The sequence below is a fragment of the Bactrocera dorsalis genome, chromosome 4 (assembly GCF_023373825.1).
Source record: "Bactrocera dorsalis isolate Fly_Bdor chromosome 4, ASM2337382v1, whole genome shotgun sequence".
Lineage (NCBI taxonomy): Eukaryota > Metazoa > Arthropoda > Insecta > Diptera > Tephritidae > Bactrocera > Bactrocera dorsalis.
The window spans coordinates 29,514,214-29,536,334 of record NC_064306.1 but is presented as its reverse complement, the minus strand read 5'-3'; the positions used below and the strand labels follow the sequence as shown (position 1 = coordinate 29,536,334).

At 35.5% G+C, this 22,121-nt stretch overlaps 1 protein-coding gene across 5 annotated transcripts in view; it reads right to left on the bottom strand.

Moving 5' to 3' along the window:
- Positions 1-22,121, bottom strand: part of LOC105233925 (irregular chiasm C-roughest protein) — a 322,958-nt gene that overhangs the window by 36,695 nt on the left and 264,142 nt on the right. For 3 of the 5 annotated variants that reach the window (XM_049456253.1, XM_049456252.1, XM_049456251.1), the window contains one exon: positions 10,730-10,784. The gene's annotated coding sequence lies outside the window, so the exon portion shown is untranslated. Of the gene's footprint in view, positions 1-10,729; positions 10,785-21,689; positions 21,988-22,121 lie in introns of those variants that run through there. The other 2 variants (XM_049456250.1, XM_049456254.1) reach the window with 2 other exon arrangements.

Genomic DNA, 22,121 nt, shown 5'->3' with positions numbered 1-22,121 from the left:
TGTTGTGCTGTTTTGCTTCTCTTTTCAGTGGCACAAAAGCTTATGAATTTTGATTTGTGTTTCTGTGGCTTATCTTTTGTGGCACTGCCATTTTAAGGTGGGCTGAGTGTCTTTAACGTGCAGCTTTTGACAAGTTTTTGTGGCATTGCAGTGGTTTTGTGTTGGAAAAGCTTGATGTTTATTGGTGAGCAACTACATAAATACTAACATATAAATATGAAACGCAAAATGACACACTTTATTGTTATACCCTTAACAGTGTGCCATGCATTAAGTCTGCCACGAAACTTGTTACACCCAGAAAAAAATGTTGGAGACCCTATGAAACATATATGTATGTATATGTATCAGCGTGACGAGCTGAGTCGATTTAGTCATGCCCTTCTATCCGTCTGTCTATCCGCCTAAATGTACTAGAACTAGTCTCTCAGGTTTTGAGATATGGCACTAATATTTGGCGCATGTCCTCTCCTTCCCAAGAAATTGTTCATTTGTTGACATGGTCAAAATCGGAAGACTACAGCATATTATGCATCTCACTTATTCGACAAAACATCACAAAATTTAGAACAGATTATTTTCAAAGCAAAATTATACAGTTTTGAACATATTGTTCACGTCTGATGCTATAGTTGTCATATATTAAAACTGATCGATCAAGATTTTACAATGGTACAACCTTCGAACATTGTTTTCAGATCAGAACACTATAAGATATAGCTGTCATGAAACGCATCGATCCAAATCAAGCCTTTGCATGAAAAACTTTTAAATTTGAAAATAGTTAGATTTTGGTCCAAGACAATGCTAAAATCTTGCCTGTAAAGGGTATTATAGCTTCGTTACAGCCGAAGTTGCCATTTTTTATTATTTTTCTTTAAAATACTCTTTTATACCACATGTACTCTCCTAACGATGCTGCTTTTATTATTTCTTGTAATTTATAATTTTTTTCATTAATGTTGTCGTTGCTTTTTTTTTTGTTTTTTTTTATATATTTTTTTTGTTATATTTATTTTTGTTAGTACTGCGCTTGTAAACCGAGTACGCAAACTCCCCACATATGGCGCTTGTAAGCTGAAGCGAAGCATCGTCACTGACGTGCTTCAAGTAGCAGCCAAAGCTCAACGTTTAGGTCTTGCTGTTGCTTTTGTTTTCTTTTGTTATTATTATTACTTCTTTGTTGTTAGTTTTTTGGTTTTTGTGTAAATATTTCGTTGTATTGTCAAATAGCCAAAGGTTGTCTCGAGGCGTGTGTGGGCGCCAAATTGTTAATGTTGCTGTCAAGCATGCCGATGATGATGTGCCAGCGAACCAGTTAGTTGTCGGATCCACCTTAATTTATGAGTAATTTTATGTTTTATTTAAACTCTGCATAAATATGTGCTCTTAGTTAGTCTCCTTCTTTTCGTTTTCTACAGAGCACTTTTGTTGTGCTGAACGCATTTTATATGTTAATATGTTGGAACAAGGCATGTGCAGAGAGCAATCGAGATTATGGAAAAAATAATAATAATAAAAAATGGAAGTAAAAAAATGTTCAAAAAACCTGTCACCTTCGCTTCTTGGAAACAAAAATGTTGAGACAGCGCAATATGGTTTAAACTTTTTATATACATATGTATCTATGTATTTATATACATATACATCTTAGATGTATTGATAAGAAAGTATGTATGTTTCTACGTTCATATTGCTTGCTTTAAAATCCGAAGCATCACAATTTTCGATAACGCTTTGATTAATTACCGAGCAGACAAGGAAATTAGAAGGTGTTGATCATGTCAAAATATTCGTTTAATCGAGACGCCGATAGTTGAGCTCACATTGGAGTTTTCGGTATTCTACAAAAAATATGAAAGTTGGTTAGGAAATGATGGAATATAGAAAAACCGAAAAATGACTAAACAGTGCAACGGAATATTAACATAACCAGAAAATGTTAGAAATAGTACCTACAAGTGAGGCATTCTACTATTTTTGACAAAAAATATTTTAGTTTGATTGAAGAATTATTTGTACAAAAAACTCAACTGAATGTAAGCGTGTCTGATTTTATGAATTTTATTTCGAGGAAAAAAAGAACACGGAAGATCTGCTGGACAAAGTTGAAAAAATGATGTTTGAGTTAAAGTTATAAGAAATATGTACGTCGATAGCTAGGCAGCTTGTAATCTCACATCGCATTACGTTTGAAAATATCCTTAGAATCAGATAAACAGTGAATGTGGCAGCTGCCGGAAAGCGGCGGCATATATACTTGGTTCCAGGCCTCAAAGGAAATGAGAGCAGCTGAGATTGCCAAAAGTGTCATTCCTCTGACTACCGAAAATAGGTAATACGGAACTCATTAAGAACGATATACAACAAAATTTACGAAAGGGCTGGCAGACTGATAAGGGCGAGATGGAATGCCTTAAGTACATGCAGGATCGCCAAGTTCATGTGCTAGAGACCCTTAGGAAAACTCACTTGTTTCTTACTCATACGGTATCGAAAAGACTGCCGGATGACTGTTGGCCTTTTGACAGGTCACAACCTATTGGCTTCACATGCAGATGGTTATAAGTGATAACGATACATACAGAAAGTGCGGAGAAGTTAACATGAGAGAAACGCTGGAACAGCTCCAATGCCTTTGACCAACACTATCTAGAACTCGACTCAAGTATCTAGGAGCTTCGAGAGTTTTCCTGCAGATTATTAGGTTTCAAAAATGAAAAAAAAAATAAAATAAATGATTTTTAAAGGCGCCTATAAATTGAAGAGGTGTTTTTTTTCAGAAAAAAATATGTTTTTCATACATTGATACCGTAATCCCTCCGCTTAAATGATTTTAGAATAAAATTATATATTTTTTTTAATTTTTTATGAAATATTGTATTAAGATCTATCCAAAAAAAAAATATTTAAATCAAAAACTTTAAGAGAAATTATTCCATATTAAATATTGAATATGAGAAGAGTACGAAATCCTTTGGGTGCCAGCCAAAAAAGCATATAAACGTACGAATTACAAACAGCAAACACACACACACCTCTGCTGCACTGTAAATAATAAACGTTACGGCCGAAACTGGCGCTTAATCACAACGAGTGGCAGGGCCAAAAAGAGGAATTGTTTGCTGTCCAATAACCGGAGAAATCTCCATAAATGAGGCACAGCTGCAAGGACTATTATTAAAAACCGTGAACCCTACAACAAAAGCCTGAGCACACGTACACACACATACCAAGCCACGTGAGGCTGCTTACATACAAATTATAAAGTGCTCGCTGGCTTGGACTTAATGAAATGCGAGAAAATATCGGGGTATAATAAAGCAGTCAGGCACATAGAAACACACATACATAAATTAGTGTGTTTATGTGCACTCCAACAGGGACTTATATAAGTTGACTTGCGTGACTGTGAAACACTGGCCGCTGCAGGATCAACCTAACTAAGCCGCAGCATTAACAATCACAGAAAAGCAGCAGTTAAACACAGAACGTTCGTACGCCCTTGCCGTTGTAGTAGAGTATAGAGACTGAGTAAAAGCGCCGCTTTAACAGGACTCCTTAATTAAGGTTTCGACGGCGAGTCAACAATGACAAAAGGGAGCAAACGGCCAGCGCTTACACGGAATTTTAGATATTCGGCATTTGACTGTAATTTGTAAGCAATCAAGTGAAGCAGCAAGTTGCCGCCTGGCTGAAAAACAAAAGCTGTCATCAAAGGGTTGGCGTTCGATGCGCTCGATGCTTCCCAAATAATCGGTATAAATGAATATATGTATGTATGGTATTGGTGCAGCAGTGCTGACTAAAAGAGGCGGTTCAAGCTGACGATCGGTTCGCGCAGATCATGCGTTTAAATCTGTTGTAGCCATTACGCTTTATGGTGATTTTCTCCCCTCGACGCACAAATCGAAAAAGTTTTGACGTACTTGGCAGAGAGATCACCGCAGTGGTAACTCAAGAGAAAAAAGAAACAACAAATGCAAGAAAACGCGCAAAATTGAAAATACTATTTTTAAAATGCGCATTTTTAATGCGTGTACATACTCAGGTGTACGCTGCGCTGTGCAAGATTTTGCAAGCAATGAAGCGAGTCGAGACTTAATAGTATTTTTAGCGCGCACTCGCAACTGCTAGCTTTTCTTTTTTCACCTTTGTCTCCCTGTGATGGTTCAAGGTAGTCGATGTCCGTTAAAGAGGAAAGTAAACAAATTAATGCACACACAAGCTAAAGCAATGAATGAGAAATTATGAAAGAAACTGTTGAAAAAAGGCGACGCTGTAAAGGAAACGGCCTACTTGATTACCAATAACGAGTTAACAAGTCTCGCTGGTACGAACAAAGCAACGCTTGCAAATCTTTACATATATGTAGATCCAACTTTTCATATACATATGTACATACATATGTACATAGAGCCAACGACATTCCAACACCGAAATGCTTATAGCGCGACAATCAACAGAGAAGGAAGTGATCGGTTTGAGTAGGAAGCAACAAAAAGCGAAACCCAGAGGAAAACAGGAAGGTGGCTACAATAAATCGTTGAATTATGATAATAGGTAGCATTTTAATTTAGTGAGACACAGCGACACACACATACACATGCACATACAACACAATACAAATAAGTATCTATGTAGCATAGCCTACGCCGCGTGCGTCTCCACACAACAAGTTGCCCGCCTGTGTTCTCCACACATTTATTTTCTACCGATTTTCCTCAAGTCTATTCTTAGTCGCAACTCAAGTGGACTCACTTCAGTAGAAAAATGTAGGCTTTCTGCGGCTGCTACTTTCTCGCAGGCAGGCATAGATTCCACCAAAGTAAAAAACGAGAAGTATTTATTATAAAGCGCCACCGTTGACTTTGATATATAGTATGTCTAACTCTTAATTATTGGTTGAGAAATCACAGTCACATACTTATGTATGTAAATATGTACCGATATGTAGGCAGCTTAAGCCGCTGAAATGACACCACTTGCCACACATGCTTAAGCGCGCCTGTGTGGCAGCAGGAAATGCTAACGAACCTGAAAAATCACTGTCTACCTTTGTGGCCACTTATTTTGAGTTATGTGTTTGTATTTGGAAGACAACTACTACGTGTGGCCACTTTGAAATTATGTGTAAGCAAGTGTGGGTGATTTTTAAGCTGCTTTGGCGATTCAAGAGCTTTAGAACCTATAATATCTATTATTAGCTGAAATAATCTGCAGGCGTTGAACGGGCGTAGTTCATAGCAGCTACAAGTACGGTATGCGTAGCTGTGAGAAAAAGTGCAATTATTTTTAGTAAAAAAGGAAGTAGGTGTAGGTTATTAATTTTAAGCATGTTCTGAGTGTTCTAATCGAACACTGAACTCCAGGCCGTTATTGGAAAGTAGTGTTAAGGAGAGAAAGAACTATTTTATACTTATGACGCAATATATGAATTGTTATGGTTGCATTAAGTAGCTTGTTCGAGTGGAATAGTTCAATGGTCTTTAAAAATTGTTTATAAATGCATATCTAGCATCAGCACTATATGGCGCCATGTTGATCTAAATGTGTAATTGTTTGGAGAGATTAATATTTTTAATCGATTTAACAGTTCTCCAAATTGTTTTATGCTTTAAGCGTCAGTTGAATTTTTTTTTGTTATTATTTTAAATTTTTTCAAAGATATATATTCTATGTTAGGATTTAGAGCTGCAAAAAGTACCAAAAGAAATTTTGATAAAATCATATTGAGAAAACTGTGATGAAAATACCTAGTTACATTTATCTCACTCTGAAGCTTAGACTATATTAGCAACATCTCGTTAGTTAAATCATTGGAGAACTGGGCTAATAAACTAGAATCTATCGCTTCAAGAAATGTTTGCTTGATTAACCTACAACGCTTCGTCGATACATAAGCAATATATCTCCACCTAAAATGCATAACAACATATCATAAAAAATCGAAATTGAGATTTTTATAACTTACGATTCACTACATCCCATTACACATATGTAGCATACAATTTTCAAGTTCGATGTCAGATATAACCAAAATATAACCAGTATATAACCGATATATAACCAATATATAACCATATTGCAACCAATGTATAACCGATATGTAACCATTTTATAACCAAAACTAAATTTTTTTAATATGAGTGGTTTCTATTACATATATTGTTTTTCCTTCGATTGTAAGCTTATGAAAAGTGATGTTATGTTATTTTGAATTTTAAGTGACGATATGAGAACAGTTTTCCCTTTTTTTTGTGAAGACAAAGCAGAACACGAAATTAGCTACTTAGTGAAGCCATATTTCAAACTTTGCTTTAAAATTTATGTAAATGTACGTAAATAAAATGTTGATATCTGCGCTATTTTGAACATTAAATTTAACTTGCAGCACAACTCGCTTTTGAAACACGATAAAATTGTAATATAAAAGCGAAAGAAGGCGCAATAAAACTTAAGGAGGCACAAATTGAAAAGGCAAATGTCAGCCGAAGAAGATGATGAAGAAGGAGTAGAATAAGACTACGTCGACTGGATAGAACAAGCCACTAGCGCAAGAATATGACACCAATGACATGGCACGAAAGGATGTTGAGGCCAAGTGCTTTCGTTGCAGCCAAACAGGAGGGGGTGCGAGGCAAACAGCCGAGTTAACGACAATTGAGGCTGTAAAATCAGCGCCGCGCTGTCGCTTATCACATTTTGACATTTAATCAGCAATAAGCTGATGCTAAGGGCGGCAGCAGTTAGAAGCAAGTACATAAGTGGCAGCGTCAGAGCCTCCCCCGGCTGCTGTCGCTGATTTTGCTGCTGCTTCTGCTACTGGCAGCCAACGGCCGTTGGGGGGCGCCTAACTGGCTGAAAACAAATCTTTCTACGCCTACGCCATGGGCAGCAAAGCAATCATACTAGATAGCAGCGCCAGGCGGCCAAACTGACGTCACTTTATGAATTGAACTTTTATTTATGTGTTTGTTTGTTTGTGTTTGTAAAGTAGTTCAATTCAATTCGTCACAGCATGTGGCGTCAGCGATTTGCAGCTGATTCTCTGTATTATTTGACTTTTGTTAGTGTTCGCTGTGTGAAAATAGAAAAGGGGCCAAAAGTTGGCGACTGTTGGCAAATTGATTGTAACGAATTTATTGCTGCACAAATACAGGCATATTTGGTTTGCAGTATTAGTCGATATTAGTAATAAATTCTATATGAAGGCTGAACTTTTGGGCAAACATGTGAAAAATGTCGCATAGGAAAATATGAAAATATATTACAATAAACTGTTTGCCGAATGTGGGTCAAGGGAATGATTTGTTGCAAGCATAACTGTGTCAAATATATAATTTATATGTACTAAATTTGTTCGTATTTATTATTGCATTCAAATTTTTTTCCAAAGCTGTTAAATTTTTTAAGAAGCGAATGCATATATTGAGTACTAACTAATTTTTTTTTTCTGTTTTTTTGTTTGTGTTTGTAGATTTTACAAGCGATGTCCACTGTTTAAACGTACTTGAAAAAGCCTTATGAAGTACAAGTACAAAATAAAATCAGTAATGCTGCCACTTTACTTATAGTCTGACTGCAATCGACCATATTTAAGTCAGCATAACACTTCTGGTGCTCTCCGAGTTCAAGTTGTTGAAACTATAGACTATATTGGCACAGAAGATAAACTGATAAGAGTCGAGAATGTAATCGAAATTAGTTATTGAAAATTAGTATGATATATAATGGGTATATAATGGTTACATAATGGGTATATAATGGTAACACAATGCGGATATAATGTGTATATAATGGGTATGTAATGGTTACATAATGGGTATATAATGGGTACAAAATGGGTATATAATGGGTTTTTAAAATGTAAAGCATCGCCTGGTTAATTACAAAAATTTATTTTACTGAATTTGAATATTATACAGAACATTTTTATAAGCTTTCATAAATTCTAAATAAAATTTCATTTATTTCCCCACATCTAATATTAATAACGTTGTTATATCTTTAATTCGTTTGCATATTTTCTTTGCAACTTTTCTTAAAACTTTGACAAAACACTCTGGTATTTTCGAAGCAAATAAGCCAACAAATCAGTAACAGAATGAATGTGAGGAATTTTATAAAAGTTATATTCTGAAACTTTTTTAATTTATTTACGAGCATTTCCCCTGCACATACACGCACGCACACACACTCATAGACAAACATGGAACTGCATGCATTGGCATATGCAAACACTTGTCAATTCGCTGCTCCAACTGCTGTTGCATGGGACAATATAAGCCATTTTGAGCGTCTTTTTCTATTGTTTTTTTGCTGTGCTTCCTTTTTGTTGTGCTGTGCTGTGTTGTTACCAACCTCAATGTGGGTTGTTCAACTCTTTGCCAGAGCCAAATGCTGGCAGTTCACTGGTTGTGTCATAAAATCTACTACAACAATTTTGTGAGCCAGCGTGATCCGATTAGAGAGACATATGGCATAAGCGCTGTACTATAGCGCAAAACACAAGTCATACAAAGCAGACAAGAGTCAGCAGCCGAAGTGGCGAGGCAACAGGGCAACTGGGCGACAGGGCGACAGGACGGCACGGCGCAAGGCAGCCAAGCGGCTGGGGAATGCAAAACACTCAAATAGACTGTATTCGAGTTGACACAAAACCAATATTGCTACCATTGCCTTATAACTGTCAACATCAGCTGTGACAACAACAGTGGCAGCAATGGCAGCTGCAACGCTAACAGCCACAACAGTAGCAGCAGCAGCATGGCAGTTCCAACAACAACAGGAAAGAACCAACATATGACAATTTTGTACTTTTGTCTGTCTGACAAAGTGACAGTCTCAAATACGCAAATATTCGGTTGGAGATCAACCGGGAATTTCACCATTGACAATGCCATACAGTCGGGTCAGGAGTACGCCTGCGTGGGGCTAGGGTTGTCTCGCTGACGGGTCGACAGTTCTACCACCCACAAACCACACATGACAATTGTGGGCCACATTTTGTGGCACTTCGTGGAAATATGGAAAATATATGCGAAATATCGTTTTGTAACGAATATTACTATGTGAGCGGCCATATGTGAGAAAGTGTTAGTTTCTAGCATATATAAGGATTTCGCTTCCACTGACAGCTCTCTACATCGTTCCGTATAAGTAAGGAGTTTATAACTGTTTATATATAACCTATATTGCATCTATATGTATGGATGCATATTTCACTAACTTCGCCTGCATTCAAGTTCGTCTTTATGCTGCACTTATGTGCAACAAAATGCATTTAAACTTGCCACTGTAACAATTGAAGTTAAGCAGTCGAAGTGTGGTGTGTGCTGCATGTAAGCTGCCAGAGAGATCTTTAAATATTCATAAATGCATTAACCATATGTATAATATAATATATATGTACATACACATGCATTAGAGAGCATTTCTCGTATGTAATTTATAGTATGTTAAGTGATTCGATTACATAAGTATCTCTATGGTTGAAAGGGAATTGGAGTACTCGAAAGCCGATTATAACTAATTATTATGGCTTCGCAGACAATTTAAATATACCGACATACATATGCACATACTCGTATATGTATATATTTATGCGACATATTACTTCAAGAATGGGAGGGAATGCAAGCAAACTTTAACTCGTTCAGCGCCAAATATTTCCATAAAAGTTTAACAGGATTTACAAACCTATAGACAATGAATAGGAAAGAGGATATCACAGCTTACGTAAGTTTAAGTTAATACAGTTACATAGTACTGTTACGTTGCAGTTTTAATTGCATACAAGAATGAGCAAAAAAATAGTAAAACTTTATTTACAATTTTAAAATTCTTCAAAATCTATATCGTCTCCCTCAAAGTAAGCCCCCATGGCCACAATGCACTTATGCCAACGTGTTTGCTCAATTTCAATTTCTGGAATAGCCTTCAATGCTCGTAGCAATTGACACAAAACTGTTTTCCCGGAGCGGTCGTTTGAGTTTGCCAGACAGCCAGAAGTCACACGGAGCTAAATCCAGCGAATACGGTTTTCGTGGAACGATATTGGTTTAAAATTTGACGAAAACCACACGAAGAATCAATGCAGTATGCGAAAGCTCAAAACGTAGTGCGAAAATCACGTGTTGTTGGCTTATAATTCTGGCTTCTTTTTGCGAATAGCTTCGCGCAAACGACGACCAACACTCTAAATAGTATTCCATGTTGATATTTTGGACGGTCGTAAGAGATTCGTAGTGCACCGCACCTCAATAATCGAAGAAAACTGTTAACATAACCTTGTTTTCTGACTTGCTTTGACGCGGTTTTTTCGGCTTCGACTCCCCTTTGGCACGATATTCCAGATTGATATTTCGATTTCGATGAGCGAAATTTATTTTAAAAAGTCTTACTATTTTTTACCCACACTAGCGTTCATACTAACCAAAAGTAAAAAATGTACTTTAATACAAATTCATCTATATTTGCCTGGAAGTGTGTTTTAAATACAACAAATTTTAACTTAATTACTGTATACATAATTATGTACTTGAAATAATAAAATTTAAAAACTCCATTGCAAACATATTTCAAAATGAACCTGACATAAATGAATTGGTACTGAAAATGTTGAGTGTCAAACCTTTTCTAGATATTTAAAATAAAACTTTTTGCAGATTTATAAAAAAAAAATAATTATAATTTTAAAAATAAAAAATCCACTTTCTGAACTCACCTTGTAAAAATCAGTTTAACTTCACCGCCACATTATGGTATGCAAGAAGGAAGTACTGTAAAGAGAGAAAGATAAAGAAAATTAAATTAATTTAATACTTATAAACATTTGTTTTAAGAACTTAAGACTAAAAAGTTTAATTTAAAAATAAAAATATATTAAAACAAACTTTTTGACAAACACAAGATCACTTCACTTGAAACAACCTATGAAGGACCGATAAATACAATATTAAAGAAAAGCTTTAAGCATTATAGAAAGACATTAGACATTTTTAGATAACTCTTGGTCTGCACTTGACACATGAAAAAGTTATTAATGCCTTCGCTTTGCCAATCGCTTGAGAGTAGCGAATCGAACGAACTATACCAGTTGTTCAAACACATTGGCAGTACTTACGACGCAACCTCACATATTCCCTACTATGTATTTAAGCAATTTTGTAGTTCTGGTTTCTTTGCTGAAACTGTTTGATTACGCCTCATTTAATAAAATTAACACTTGGCTAATAGATATCTCATATTTAAATCAACTCGATGGCTTTGTTGTTGCTTTTATACGCACGTTATTCTACAAGAGAGCAGCGACCAGCGATAGCGAGCAGAGAAATGACGAATCGAAGAAGGCTTACTACATTTTTATGGACTTAGCTTATGCTTAATTTTTAAATTCTTTTATAAAATAACCTTTTCAGCGATTTCGTTTCGCAAACTTTCGAAATTAACTTCGCTCTCTAGCAAGCTTCAACCGCTCGTGTTTTAACTTTGCAGAATTATGCAAAACGTAGAAGAAGGCTAGAAGAGTTACTATTTGCCTGAATCTACTGCTTCTATTAAATTTTATTACTTAATTGCTATACAGGGTTTATACAACAGGTATAGCTTCACGCTTAACCACCAACTTCACACACATCAATACAAAGTTAGCGACGCTTTCTAATGATTTATGTATGCTTTCTTACTGGCACTTACTACTTTCTTACATAAAGTGAAATATACGCAAGTGAATGTTATTTACAAATTAAAATACACAACAGTGCTCGCTGCCTTACTATTTATTGATTTCGCATTTTATTGAATAAAGAAACACGTAGCGAACGCCAACGAAAATGCATGGAAAAGTAGTAAAAAATGTGAAATTACTTCCTCGCCAACTAACTTGCCACAAAATGGTGCACAAATAGCGCAGAGCGGCTAAGAAGTCCGCAAAACGCTAACACAACCCTCACAAGTTGCTTGGGGAGTTAGCAGCTGAAGAAGGTGGAGAAAAAACGCAAACGCTTTGCGCTGGGTGTTTACACGCTAAGCTTTCGAATGACACGAAATAACAAAACAAATAAATAAAAAGAGAATAAACAAAAATGCCGACAACAAAAACAAAAAACAACAACAGTAGACTAAGTTCAGTATACAGACATACATATAATAGCTACATGTATATAAGTATGTATGCATCTGTGTGTTGCAAGTGTAAAGCTTAGCGTCGGCAACATTGTTTCGATACTTTGCATGACTCATTTTGTGGATATAAAATACAAGTGCACGGACAAACGGGCAAATGTCTGCGCATGGGTGCGGGTAACTCTGAGCGTGGGGGGAGGGGTGGTGAAAAGTAAAACAAAGCACAACACAAAGATGGCTGGATAAACGCACAAAATGTAGGTACATACCGAGTTGCGCAAACGAAAAGGGGCTGCAAGGACATTGCTCAAGTGGTCGCCGAGGAAATGGATAAACGAAAAATACGAAAATAATTCAGCATACCGTACAAGCAAAATGGAAAAAGAGTGTGGGTTTTTAGCAGAAGTGTTCAAAATGTTACAAAGTTTAGCGGGCGCTGTGATGAGGGTTGCTGCGTATGCCTTTAAAGCCAACTGGCATTACTTCGTGATATGGTGGGTGGTGTTGGGTTGCTGCTGTACACACAGCCTTATAAATATGTAATGCTATGGAGTGTTGGCAAATGTTTTAGGAATTAGATTATGGCTGGCGGGGGTGAGGGTGAGGGTGCCTGAATGCCGGAAGTGGCGCATTCGGTTGTCAGCTGTGTTCAATTTGTAATATTAAAACGATTTTAGGTAAATTAAAAATAAAGTTGATTGCGTAAATATGTGTGTTGCAATGTTTGTCTTCAAAACTAATACAATGGAAATTAAATAAGCAAAGTGATATAACAAAATATAAAGCGGATTAGTAAGCAGTTGGTTGGGCAATGCAATGCAGACAAAGCGTGTTCAATACGCAAAGCCAGTAAGCTGCAAACGAAGTGCAACGATGAAGGAAAGGATGCCAGAAATAACACAATTTTATAATCTTATATAAGAGACAATGCTGCATAATATTTTATATCTATTTTAAGGAATTCTGCAGCTTAAGACCCTAAGCCATCAACTCAAATATTCGAAATAAAAAAAGCTTTGACAATTGAAAATAATCAAATTCAATTTTCATAGAATTAATAAGGATTGCAATAATAAAAGAGAGTAATAGTTAACATAATATAACCCAAAAATCATAAAGAGGTAGAAATTTGTAAATATAAATCATTTAAAATAAAATGTATAATTATACAAAAAAAATACGCCAAAATATGCTATAAACAAAGTTGGTCACTTAAGCCATTTTTTCAAATTTTTTCACTAAGGAAATTCGAAAAATGTACTAAAATCATTAAATTTCATTAAAAAAAAATCATATACAACTACTCAAGGGGTTACATGCGTTTACGGGTTTCAAAAAATCGATTTGTTTTATTGTCTTATTAAATTTTACAATATCTCTAGAATAATTTCAAGTTGACCCGAGTAATAGTTTCGAAGATACAGCTGTGAGAACTTATGTCCTCGAGGCTAGCTAGGCTAAGTGCGCCGTTTTTAAGGGTCAGTAAGGTTATCTTTTTTTAAATGTTTTTTTGTTTTCGCATTTTCTGTTCTCTAATACATTTACAATTAATGTAGAAACCCACTTTACCATTGGAAGATTTCGAAAAAGGCCCAAAAATTAAAATATCGCTCGATGTTGGGAACGCCCTCAAACTTTAAATGCGTTTTTCTAACACCCTGTTTTAAATTGGCGGGCATGTTTCCGGTCGAACTACTCAACCGATTTGCAATAAATTGGGTTTTTGTGTTTCAGATGATCCAAACATTAGTAATCATGTCCGCCAGTGTAAGAACGCATCTCATTCACCCAGTCATTTCTCCGACAAATGTCATCAAAATATTCCGAAAAAATTTGTTTATACACTTTTAGAAAAATGCGTTTAAAATATTTTACTCGTTGAAGCTGACTGACTCAAGCGCTATGGTACTAAAGGGGATTGAACATGGATTTTTTTCACTACTCTACACATGAAATATTTGCGATTTTTAGAAATCCTAAATTGCCTTAACCCCTTGAAGTAACCGCCAATGCTGACAAAATGAAACAACCCTAACGAAAAAATTCAATATTTTTAAAAACAATTTTAAAATTTGTGTATGAAATAAAACGAATTAACAATCAACTAGCCCAGACGGATGTGTGCACAAGCATTCCTATTAATTTTCACACACATGCTTATACATACATATAACTGTATATATGCACTACACACTATAAATAATATATGCATGCGTCTTCCGGACAAAATATCTGCCAGCACTTTCGCACCCTCCAACGCGACGAAGCAACATGACAGCCAACCACTTGCTTATGAAAATGTTCTACAATATCCTTTTTATGTTATTACTCGAATGGATACATGACTGTGGTGGTGCTGACGACTTTCTTCGGCTGTTCATGCCACGCTTGTCGCCAGCTTTGTCGAAAGATGTCTGGGCGGCAAGGCGACACTGAGCTTTTTACAAAGACACTGCAGCATGCGACCCAGCAGCTGCTTATATAATTCTAGTTAGTTAGTGTTGGTGTTGTTGTTGCTGCCATAACACAATTGCACGCGCCAGTGATGAAGGCAAACTCACAGTTACCCCACAAAGCGAGTCTTAGCACCGCGACCAACCCTTCAGGTCTGTTGAACATTGTCAGCTTTACGATCGAGGTAGTGGTGGTGTGAGAGAGTCATCGCGGAAGATGCTTTGTGGCTAAATATCTTTGGGCTAGCGTTGGGCAACAACACAAGTGTACAAGGCAGAGTGTCAACAGCAATCTGCAAAAGACCACCACCAGCACCGTCAATGGCGGAGCAGCCCTAAGAAAGTCAAGATAAACACTAATGCCAGGCAGCATATTATATCCGGTCTTGAGGCGGGTTGGCAGCTTCCATAGCAAATTTTGCGCTTCAACGGCCGGCGTATGAACACACATGCGCATATGTGGGTATATATGTGTGTAAATATTTATTAGTATGCACTTGCATTCATAAAGTGTTCCGCCGCAATGTAACGGACATGTTGTCGGAAGTAAAATTTCGATACAATATTTCGAATTTGTTCAAGTCTGGAGATTTTTACGAGCTGGGGTTGATACGGTTGCAACGTTTTTGTTATAAAAAGACAATAGCTGTGTAGTTTTATGTAGCTTACTACTTCACAAACAAACAAAAAAACTATACATATATAAATACATAAATATACACATTCTACTCAATAGATATTGCGAAGATTTTTAAATTTTTAATTGGATGTTACCTGAACAAAAAATATCGATTTTTTGATTAAAAACTTATATTTATTTAGCTGTCTACGATTCGCCATTTCTCTGTTCGCTTCTGCTTTCTGAAAGCGGAAATTGGAGAGATAGCTAGAGAGCTCGGAATCTCTCGCGAGTCCATTTGAATGATTTTGTTGGATAATTTGGGTATGAAACGCGTAATCAGGTCTCTATGGGCATGTTTGTTTATGTGAATTCCGATCCAACATTCAGGGAAATCACTAGAACTCTCTATGAAATAAGAGTTTATAAGTTTGACATGCAAACAAATCAAGAATCATCCCAAAAATTGCTTATGAAAAGTGTTTTGAGAACTGGAATAAGTATATAACTTCCAGTGGGGATTACTCTGAAGACGGCAAACTAAATATTGATGAATAATTAAACATTTTGCGTTACTTATTTAACTTCCGAGTACTTTTTTGTCACAATGTATGTATGTAAATGATCCGCTTGACGAGCTGAGTCAAAAAAACTATGTCCGTATGTTTGTTTATAAGTTAACCAGTCTCGCAGTTTTGAGATATCAATCTAAAATTTTGCACAAATTCATTCCTTACCACGGTAGGCGGTTTCGATACCGAAGCCGCAGAGTCTGTTAAAATTCACGTCAAGCGTAGGCATCCTAAAGAATGACTACTCCTCTTGGATCAAGCAACTGAGCTCCATCTGGTATCGTAAAGGACCAAAACTGGTCTATACATGGCCTCTTGGCCTACCAGATTAACCTAACCTAAACTAAGCTAAATTTAAGTATACAAAATTTATTCTAACAAAATTGTTTAACTATTTTAAAATTAGCAAGAATCTATTGGCTCCATTGAATCGAAAAAAGTTAATATATTTTTGGATATTAAACTATCTATTTTAAGAACCAAACCAAGTCACTCACATTTAATATTTAGAAATCGCAATTATCGCTCTTTACACACACACACAAATTCAATATTGATTCATAAAGGACGCTGTAAATTTCACTATTTCATCCCAAGTAATTTTGTGATAATGTTGTGCGCATTAAAAGTGGCAAGTGATACACGAAGGCCAGCTTTGAGGTAGTTAACAAAAGTTATTGTTGTTGTAGCCGTTGGAAAGCAAGTGCTGAAATGCCATAAAATGACATTTTGCAAAACCAACACCAAAATGCTACCGCTGTCAACAGGCCAACCGCATTGGCGACATAGCATTTCAAGTGCTTATACATACATATACAGTGCAAATAGGAAACATATAGACATATACGTGTGTATAGATATGGCAAAAGTTAAGTACATGCAATGTAAAAACATATGTGCGCAGCTGAAGAGCAGTAACTTGGCGAGAGTTTCTGCCAGAGGATTATAAAATGTGACAAAAACAGCGCCGAATGACAGGCTATGAAAAGAGGCATGCCGCATATGGACGCGTGTATGTGTAAACCGCGCTTTATGCATATGTATGCAATGTGTTATGGGGTGTAGGTGTGTGAGTGTGCATTTGCGCAGTCATAAACATTTTCCGCATTAATTTTAGTGAGCGTAAACAAAGCAATCAAAAGTGGAAATGAGCAGATCACAACTGATTATGACAGCTGATGGCATGTGAATGTGGTGGCAGGGCATAAAGGAGTGAGAAAGCGAAGGATAACCGCGTGTGTGTATTTGTGTGAGTAACTGGTAAAGTGCTTATTACACGTTCGTAAAAATACCAATAATGAGGATGAATATTTCAATTTTCATACAAGCGCAAGGTAAAGCTCAGCTCTAACTGGTAATGCTACGGATATTGTGGCACAAATGCGTAAAAATATGAGTGTGCGTGTGTTTATCTTGAACAAAAATCTATGTTAATTAAGTGAAATACATACATATATTATTTGTTATTGATGATACTCGAAGTGTTTGAACAACTGTCAGTAGTGACAGCAACAAATAAAACTAAAGCAACAAATATAATACAGTTAATTCATGCGATATTGACATACAAATACCATATAGAAGTCATCAAATTTGACTTTTTAATGCAACGCACGCTCGCGTTGAAAGTCAAAATCATTAAAAGGCGCAACTACAACAACATCATTATAGCAATCGAACATAAATGGTACAGCATTTGAATTGAAGACATTAGCATTTATTTATATATCTGTGTATACTTCCCTCCCCTCCTTTCTCTTAAGTACGCCAATCCATTTTCATTTAAATTTTTTCTGTATATTTGGAAACAAAACACATACACATCCACCCCTCCGTTGTAGCAGCATCAAAGGCCACACAACACAACAAAAAAAAAATAAGAGAAAAGAAATATTAAGAAGAAAAATATTCTGAAAACTATACTGCCGTTAATTCACAATTCCAATTTGGTATTTGTGTAGCATCATTCCAATTCATTTGAATTTACTGTGGCAGTTGGCCCATTTCACTCACAGCCCATTGCCACGCATATCAATTAATTGTCGCTGGCGTTTGGCCGATTTTGTCTGACTTACAGACTATTTGCACGCCTGACAGCTAGCCGCTGTATGTCTGCGTTTCTTTTGTTTGCCAGCAAGATAAAAATTAATTATGCCAGTGACTTGTGCCAATTTAACAAAGATTAACATTTGCAGGCGATTCAATAATAATTGTCCAGTGTTCAATTGTTGGCATGTGACTATCAATTCTTAAGCCAATGAGTGCTATGTACTATGTACATACATAAATATGTATGTAACTACAATTACTAAAATCATATATTATATATAGTATATGAAATTTTGTGTTCAGATAATAACATGTGTTATAGTATGTTGCAACAGTAGCTCATGCAGTGTGAACTGTAAAATTTTTATGGATTTCTGATACTTTTTTGGATATAAAATTTTATAACTGCACATTAAAAGTAAGCACTACGGCTGTTTTAAGGGATTCACACTTCACTGCATGCTTTTTAGAAAGTGTATGGCAGTGAGGTATACAGAGCATAACCGGGAGAGGTACATATTATTAAAAAAAAATTAAAATTATATTAAATTATATAAATTTTTATGACTGCTGGAAAATCTTATGTGGACCGAAATGAAAATTTATATTATGTTACGTTAGGTTAGATTAATCTGGTAGGCCAATGAGCCATGCATAGATCAGTTTTGGTCCTGTGCGATACCGAAGGAGTTCAGTGACTAGGCTCATGAGGAGTAGTCATCTTTTAGGTTTGAGACGAATTTTAACAGACCTCAATTTCCAAATCTCCTCCAATGTAATTATGAATTTATATAATATCATTTCTTAGTTCTTTTTAGGTATTTTAATATTTCCTTACAAAAAATTAAAATAGTATTTTATATTTAATAATTTGTATCGATCTTTGTCTTCAAGTTTTGTACATGTTGGAGAAAATTGGTGTAAAAAATCGGAAAGTTCATCTTCATCCATCAACTCATCTATGACATATTTACCATAAACATCAAATAATATCTTCAATCTGTGAAGAACCTGGACAATATGAACCAACCAAGCTGGAAACACAGATACTGATGTAGCTGCCATACAAACTTACTTATGAAAAAAAAAAGAACATTTTATGCCTTTTTTGCTATAAGAGGTGCTTCTGTGACGTGAGTTATGCGGGCTAAGTTAACGTTTTTTCTTGTTTCTGTTAAATTTGACTGTGTTGATAAAGTTGAAGTTTGGATCGCTTGCAAATTTCTACGTTTAAAGGCCTGCAATTTTCCTAAACTAAGTATATTACATACATATTCGATCTAGTAGAGTCCAAAAATGAACGTTGGGCGTTCTGGGCGGAGATTTCGACGTGAACAATTTTCATCAATAGCTCTTGATGCCGTCCCATCATAAAATAATGATTCCGAATCGTAAACTATAACTAGTTTGAGTTGTAAATATAACAGCATTAGTATTACAAATGTTGAAGATACGAGTATATACGAGTAGCAACAAAAACACCTATAACCAAACTTTTCTAAAGAAATTTCCAAGAATATAAAATGTTTACTTTTCAAAAACGTAATTTTTCGAAAAATATGTTAGAAAGTGTGTGAAAAAACATATTGCTGTTTATTAAAAAAAATATTTAATAACTACTTTGGGTTTCACCGGTTAGTTTGGATAATTTGTATGACAGCTATATGCTATAGTAGTCTGATCGGAACATTTTACTCGGAAATTGTAGCGTTGCCTTAGACATTCATCTTTGCAAAATTTTGTTAATATACATATTTTGTCAAATAAAAAAATTTTCCATATAAGAACTTGGTTTTGGTCGCTCAGTTTGTATGGCAGCTATATGATATAGTGATCCGATCTAGACAAGTTTTTTGCATATTATAGCGTTGCATTTGAAAATAAAATGTTCAAAATATCGTGAAGAGTTTTAGTCAAATAAAAAAGTTTTTAATACAAGATCTTGGTTTTGATCGCCCAGTTTGTGTTTATAGCACTGGCTTGTAAAATTTCATTGAGATATCTTTTGAAAACAAAAAAAAATCTAAACAAAGACTTGACTTTGATCGGTCAGTTTATATGACAGCCATATGCTATGGTAGCCCAATCTCAACAAATTGACTGGAGATTGCGGCGTTGCCTTGGAGAATGACCGATGCCAAATAATAAGCTTTTCATACAAGAACTTGATAATTTTTTGAATTTTATTATTATATATAAATCATAAATACATTAAAGCAATTATTTTGAAATTTTTACTCAATCTTTAATAAACTGGTTAAAGCGAAACAAAGTTATGTGATGAATGTTGAAGCACGCAAATATTGAAAGTTCGAGGCACAAGTTAAGAAGGCACTGCTTGATATCCAACAGAATGTTTACAAAGAAAAAATAAAGAAATTGTAGAATGAGCAAAACAAAAAAAAAAATAATAATAATTACAACAAGCAATGCGACACATTTTGGATGCTGCTGATTGCTGTCAATAGCAGCAATAACAATGTTGCAATGAAAAAGTGCGAAAATGTGGTTAAAAGATGAACGGTAAATGTAGACGTGCAAAAATGCAAAACCAAAAAAGCCAGCAAAAATCGATGAAAGGACGCAATACTGTCGACTCAAATAAACTCACGAAAAAAGGCATAGAAAACAATAATTCGGAATGGAATAGGCGGTAAAGGCTTAAATGATAGTCATTGACAGCAGTGGCGACAACAACAAAATGCCAACATAATTGCATACAACTGTGCTTTTAGTTTTTATTTTTATTTTGGCAAGAAGGGCCAGCATATGTTGTGCTGTGTCAGCCGCCTCTCAAAGGAGGAAAAAATCAAGCTTGCGAGGAGTAGCGGAAAAGACAGAGCAAAGTGTTTAGTGTATTTTGTAAATTGACAACGGTAAGGGCCAATTTGTGGCATGCAATTTTTGGCACAAAACTGTTTTTCAAACAGCCAGTTATGAATGTGGCAAGAAGCTGTTTGCTGCCACAAGCGTTGGCAGCTCTTTGTCTGCTTGTCTGACAGCAGATGGACAAAGTGTTGCAGACATTTTAATGACTGTGTGTATGAAGGCATGTTTTTGCTGTCACTTACAAAGCATTGATTTTTAATTTTTTGCAATTAATTTCCAGTTCGAATCTCTTTGTTTCTTTGTGTTTTCGTTCGGACACAACTTGCGCGCAAACAAAAAAATGTGGTGTTTTCTTATTAAACGCAGCATGAGAAAATTCGATTACTTTCGAATTATTATTATTATTGTTGTTGCTGTAAAATATTACATTCATCTGTTACGCTGGCATACAACAACAGGCAACAGCATACATATGTAAGTGCATATATGGCATTTGTGTTTGTTGTTGCCACATTGCTCGCATTCGGCTTAATGCAGGTCAGATATGCACGCTGACCCGGCGTATTTATCAGCAACATGGTGGACCTGGATATGTGCATATGCTCGTATTTAATTACAAGTGCTTGTTGCTGTGTGTGGGTATGTGCATGTATTATTATTGTGTTGTTGTTGTGTTGCACTCGCCTCTTTCAGCGGCTCTTATTGCATACTTATGACATGTAGTTTTTTGAAGTACTATGTACTCATGTTGCTTGCCACGAAAAATATGCTCCGCTCTAAAACGCTGGTTTAGGCACCCTAAATCGCATGCACTGATATATTGGACGAGGGCCGGCGCCCACTTATAAACTTTTTAGTGTTGCAGAGTTTGTAGTGTTCGTGTAGTTGTTTGTTTCTTTCAACAAATTTATGTCTTTTGATTTTTAAAGAGTGCCTTAATATTTTTTTTTTAATTTTTTGTAACAAGTTGGAATTTTTTTTGTAACTAGTTTGAAAAATTTTCTTTTTTGTTAATTTTCTCATATAACTTTTACTTACTGACACTTAATGCTAGGCTATCCGTAAGCAGGAAGCATATCTATTTTTATGTGTGTGCCGCGTACTCCATCGTGTAAAATATCCTTTGTAAAAATTTTCACTTGACACAATATTTGTAACTTGTATTTAGTTGATGGGTGTTACAGAAGAAAAGAAAGCGCTAAGCGTTTTGCTGATAACTGTTAGCAGCTTTATTCACACTGCACCTTTAGTAAACACTAAACTTTGTATGCACTTTTGTTATTAAAATTTATTTTTTATTGAAGAAACTCCCAATTAGAAAAACACTTTTAGTTAAACTATTAAAAATTATTTCATAGTGTTCTTTTTGTAGTTTTAACTAACACACTTTTGCAATTTTAAAATTTCGTAACAAATTTTTTTATTATTTGTTTTTATAAAAAATTTTCATAATTTTTTATATTTTTTTTT